Below are 6,000 nucleotides of genomic sequence, written 5' to 3'. Positions count from 1 at the left end.
ATCCAACCTGATCCAGCGTGGGCAAGAAGCTGCCTCATCCCAGCAGCCTTTGGATGCAGGAAGGTGTGTGGGGGTGGTGTCCCCCTCACTGTCCCTGCCCAGCACAACTTCCCTGTACCAGAGACACCTCACCAGTGCCAGGAACCAACATCACCAGTGAAAAGAACCCCATTTTACCAGTGCCAAGAGCCAAGAGGCACCCAAGGCTAACGCTGCTTACTCATCACAGACTTCAGAGGAGAGAGCAGGTAGATACAGACAGCACCTACAGTCAGGAAATTATATTGTCACCTTCACTACCAAGGTTTTTAGTCATCACATCAACATTCTGCAACTGCTGAATTCTTTACTTAATTAATTAGGAGCCAAGTGCTATCCATACCATGTAAAACAGATCTGTGCCATTGCTTGCTGTTACAAGAAAACCTGCAGTCCTTAAACTAGTCAAAGCACAACAATCTTTATGTCTAACTGAAAAAGGAGAGAAGTAATCAATATGCACAGCCTTTCATCAACCAGAAGTCTTAAATTAAGACTCGTATTAATTGTATATCATTTAAATTATAATTCCCCAAGATAAATTATATCTCACTCGTAAATCTTACAAATACTTTTTTCCTAACATTTATAAATAAGTTCTCATTCGTAAGCATTTAGAGATTAATGCAGAGCTATGGATGTAATTTCTTTGCAAATGAAGCTCTGTCAATGTCACTGCTATTTATAAATCTCTAGACTCCATATTTTTTTAATCAAGTGTAACAGGTGATGAATCAAGGCCTTTTTTTATTGTTCCATGTGTAAGCCCTAAGAATCAGAAACAGGTTCTATAATCTAATTTCCCCAGAGATTATGTAACAAAAGTGATAAACTTATAGCTAGTACAGGAACGGTTTTGACAGAGATAGTTTTTTTTCCCCCCAGAAGAAAGTAATTTGAATTTAGATTAAGACACATCACTACAGCTTTCCTTATAAACTGTTGGATTTGGTTTCTTGATCGCTCCGTGTGCACATTTGACTGAGGAAACCAAAACGTGGAAATTAAAAATGTAGGAAGAGAGCAGCTTCTGCATTCCATTGACCTTTATATTAGTTAGGCATTTTGAATTTTAATATATGTATGATACATGCTGTAATTTAACTCAGAACTCTGAGTTCCTGGGATTTATGAGCCACGCATCACCCAAAGCTTCTTTCCACCACCCTGCAGCCAGCAGGCTCCTTCATGGAGCAGCCCTGGTGCTGCAGGACACACTGCTCGATGCTGAGAGCAGAAGCATACATAGGTTAAAGGTGGGAACTTCTGCCCAGTTGTCTATGGGTTTAATTCAATTTTGAATATGAAGGCAATCAGAAGAAAATATTAGAGAGGGAAAAGTTCTAGCTGGGTGTGTCAATTAATAGTGAGAGAGGAGTAAAAGCCTCTTTCTGCTTGTACCTAATGGTTTTATAGCATAGTCTCTCTGTATCTCAATCATACAGAGAATCAGAGAATTGTTAAGGTTGGAAAAGACCTTTAAGATCATCACCAAGTCCAAATGTCATCCCAACATCATCCCTGAGTTCACCACTAAACCATGTCCTCAAGTGCCACATCCACGTGTTCCCTGAACACTTCCAGGGGTGGTGACTCCACCCCTGCCCTGGGCAGCCTGTTCCCATGCTCAGCCACGTTTCCAGGAGGAAATTTTGATGAGCACAGACATGTAAAGAGTTTACACAATTCTTAGTGCTACATGGAAGTATATTGAGATAATGGGGGGTCTGCCCACGGAAGGGAAAGGGGGACTCCTGCTCTCAACAGCATTCCATAAAAAGCCATTCAGGAAAAAATGAACAAAAAACATAGAAAAACACCCCCTTCCCAAACGAGAAAACACTCCCTCAGCACAAACTCCTGTGAAGTACATGATGCTCAGAAACCTGCCTACGTACATTTTTTTATATAAGTGCACATATTTTACAAATAAGCACTCTGGAGGATGTTAAAATAAAATAATAATTCCTCAGACTGGCTGTTTATTACCTCCCCTCACAGATCTTTTACAGTAAGTTGTGTATTTATAGGAGCTGAAATACATTCATCACAATTGCCATTGCTCAGTCCAGCATTTCCAGCATGTCCTCTTCCTCCCTTACCTTTTGTACTGCAAAGCTGCACAATTCTCAGAGATGCTAAAAAATAACTCTGGTGGAGGAGATCATTCCCACTGACTTTCTTTAGATCACACACATGAATAAATGAGTTCCAGGAAAACAGTCTGGATGGAAAACTTCCAATAAATTGGTTTCTTGTTTGGGTCTCACCTGCCAAGGGGACATCCAGGATTAGGCAAGACAGACCACCCTGTAACCCTGCTGCTCCCAAAGAAAGGGGAGGATGGCTCAGCCCCAGTTTAAAAGCCTGTGGGTAACTCTGATGTGTCTGGAAAGCAGGGTTACAACAGAAATGATTCCCTGGTTGGAAAATTGCTGGAAGTTTGCTTAGCTCTGAAAGAAACCCCAAAGCTCTGGGGTCTGATGCTGCTCTCACTGTTCCTTTGTGTAACAGTGGTACCCGTCATCATTCCGACTCTTCCTGCTGATGGATGCAACTTAGTGCTGAGAATTTTATCTGGTTTTAGAGCAGCTGATGCTCCTCTTTTTTAGAGCCCTTTATCCTCTGAAGCTGAGAAACAGTTCTTGCAACAATTCATCATGAATGACAAAAATCCTTAACAAGGCTGTTCTCATTCCGGCCTATCTCCAATTCTTAGATGTTGTTTCTGCTGGGAACAACGTTATCTGAGGAGAGCAGCGTGGCTGGGCTGCAGTGCTGTGCACACAGATGTGGGAGCTGAGCCTCCCAGCCCCTCTGCTCCCTGCAGGCAGCCCCATCCTGCCCATGAGATGGGCAAAGGGAAGGGACAAAAGGCCAGAAGGCAGAGCTTTAGGAATGAAGGGAGCATATGGAAATGAGAGGCTGAAAGTAACTCTAGAGTTAAATCAATCATTGAATCCCAGAAGGGTTTGGCTTGGAAGGACCTTAAAGACCATTTCATTCCAACCCCCTGCCATGGGCAGGGACACCTTCCACCAGCCCAGGTTGCTCCAAGCCCCATCTAACCTGGCCTTGAACACCTCCAGGGATGGGGCAGCCACAGCTTCTCTGGGTAACCTGTGCCAGGGCCTGCCCACCCTCAGGGAAATTCTTCCCACAAGGAAGAATTTCTTCCTAATATCTAATCGAAATCTACCCTCCTTCAGCTTAAGGCCGTTCCCCCTTGTCCTGTCACTCCAGGCCCTTGTCCCAGGTCCCTCTCCAGCTCTCTGGGAGCCCCTTTTTGGCACTGAAAGGGACTCTCAGGTCTCCCTGGAGCCTTCTCTTCTCCAGGCTGAACAGCCCCAGCTCTCCCAGCCTGGCTCCAGAGCAGAGGGACTCCAGCCTTGTGATCAACTTTGTGGCTCTAGAGAAAACTACTCATCTGCACTGCCCATCACCTCTGAAAGCTGTTTGTTGCCCCTTGTGCATCCTGCAATTTTTGCTTCTTGGTTCCCAAAATAAGGCAGGCTCAGCTCACGCCCTCACTGCGCCGTGCTCCCCTCAGCAGTTCCCTGCCTTCCTTTGCAGACAGGCTATAGGGGTTACATAAATTCATGCCATAAGTGAAGGCCATTAGCCTCACTTTTATTTTGACTGGTAAACCCCAAAACATTTGCACGGCCAGAGGAAGTGATGAAACAAGAGGGGAAGGGCCACTGGAATATCATGAGGACACTGAGAGGGCATCACGGACTGCCCACTGCAAACAGAGCCTGCCTGCAATGTCAGTGCAGCACCAGGCAGTTTGCAGAGGCTGATTTAGCACCAGTTTATGCAATGCAGGGAGATAATTAAGCAAGGTCACTGTGGGTATAACTCTGCAAAGACACAGGATTACATCAGGAAAGACTTGGGCTCAAGGCAAGTGGTGTTGGCACCCTCTGAGCCTGACCAGCCACTGGGGCTGCAGCCAGGAAGGGAGAATGGGTGCAGGTGAGAGCTGCAGCTCCTGTGAAAGTGCTGTGGTAAGAGAACTGCTAATTAATTCAATACCAAAATACTTGCTTAGGTAGAGGGCTGCTTCTGTAATCCCTGCAGATTGAAGCAGCCTCGGCACCGCTCTGGGGTTTGCAGCCCTCTCCTGAAAGACTCTGAAGGTGTTCATCGTGGCAAAGGAGTGAGAGAACTGCAGATCAGCTCTCCCCTCAGCCAGATGTGGTGGGACCCCCGTTCAGCCCACAGAGCAGAGCTCCCACCCCTGTCCTCACAGGTGACTTCTCTTTAAGGCTGTCCTGCCCATTCCCTCTGTGCCTCAGTCATGGGAGCCCCTCCAGACTCCCAAGGGAGCAGAAAGCATTCCTTTCCCTTCACACATCTGGGGGGTAAAGAGCACACAGGTCACTGCCTCTGGGGGATGGGAAGCCCCTGGGAATGTAAAATAAATTTGAGGAGCACTGGCTTGCTCAGAGCCTTGGAAAAGCTGCATTTGTTTCATCTGACACGTCTCAGTTGTCTCTGACATTTCGCCCTTGACTCTCAAGGGCAAATTCTTCTTTTCCCTGAAGGCTTGTTTCCTTGGGAAGCTTGGTCCCTTCCCTGCCACCCTGGATCATCCTTCCTTCCCACCCATCCTGCCTTCCCTCCTCTGCTGGCAGAGCGGCCCCATTTACCTCCCAGCTGTGGCTGCCATTTCTTTCTCTCCAGTCACCATAGTCCAGTTTTTACCTGGAAGAGACTGAGAAACACTGCAGCACCATCAGCCCTTCAAGACCTCAAACAAAGCAAAAAAAAAAAAAAGGGGTTGCCTCCCAAATTAACTCTTCTTTCCCCACGTTTCTGCAGAAGTGCAGGCAATGTTTTAGAAGGGTTGTTATTCCTCCCATTTCAAACTGGAAGGGAGGAAACTCTGGTGCAAGGATGGCACACCGAGATCCCAGGAAAGGTCACCTGTGCTGGGCTCAGAGGTACCACAGACTCAGCTCAAAGTGCTGAAACCCAGGAAATTCAGAAGGCTTTTGTCAGTTTTCCACTTCACTCCCTATTAATGCTTCACTTGAGATGAGCTTTTCAGAAGTTAATGCAAAACATCCAGCAAGCACAACACTTTTGATACAAGTTTTTGATGAAGAAAATCCCTAAAATTGTCCTTTCAATCAATCTATTTGGATATACATTTTTATTCTCTATTGCTATTAAAACTACTTCTATAGAAGACAGATATTTTAAGATTCAACTCTATTATGATGAAGTAATTCTCTAGCTTAACTTACAGCCTGGATGTGTTTCACTTGTACAAGGCAGGAAAACATTATATTTCCTGATATATCTGACTGAGATAGTGAGGTTGATGGACCTGACAGGCAATGAACACTTTCCAGTTTGAACATTTTACCTAAATGAGGGAATAAATAAATGAGGAATAAATGAGGAAATAAATAAAATCTTGAAAATATTCTACAGCTATAAGCCAGCTGCCTCAAGTTAGATAGGGTGTCTTCTGGAATAAACCCATGCTCTCCCAAACCTTGTGAGCATCTTGTAACTTATCTAGTCTGACAATCCTCTACATAAATAGCAAATAAACACAATTACTGCCTTAACAGTAACCACACAGCTGAGGGTGACAAAAAAAAAGGGGGAGGGCTGGGGAAGAGGGAATTGTGTTCCTTCCTAGCTTATTCCTTGAAAGAAAACAAGCAGCATCTCTTTCAGTGTCTTTTTGCCCATCTGTTTTGAAATCCCCCACAAAAGCTGCTAATTGTCCTTGATAGCATGTGAGGTTATTTTTGGTTTCAGCTTACACAGTGAGATGGGTGACAGCTCTAACTTTGTTAGTGTCTGGATGCTGCATCTCACTGGGAGCAGCAAACCTCACTGCCTGTATGTATTTCCTGACTTTATAACAAACTCTTTCTAAAGATTCTCTGTGTGGCGTGAAAGAAAATTGGAGATGGCAAAGTTTGTGCCCAGAAAAAC

Source organism: Myiozetetes cayanensis, unplaced genomic scaffold (assembly GCF_022539395.1).
Source record: "Myiozetetes cayanensis isolate MyiCay16 unplaced genomic scaffold, myiCay2020 scf40, whole genome shotgun sequence".
Taxonomy (NCBI): Eukaryota; Metazoa; Chordata; class Aves; order Passeriformes; family Tyrannidae; genus Myiozetetes; species Myiozetetes cayanensis.
The sequence above is the reverse complement of the archived record's forward strand: the minus strand, read 5'-3'. Positions refer to the sequence as shown.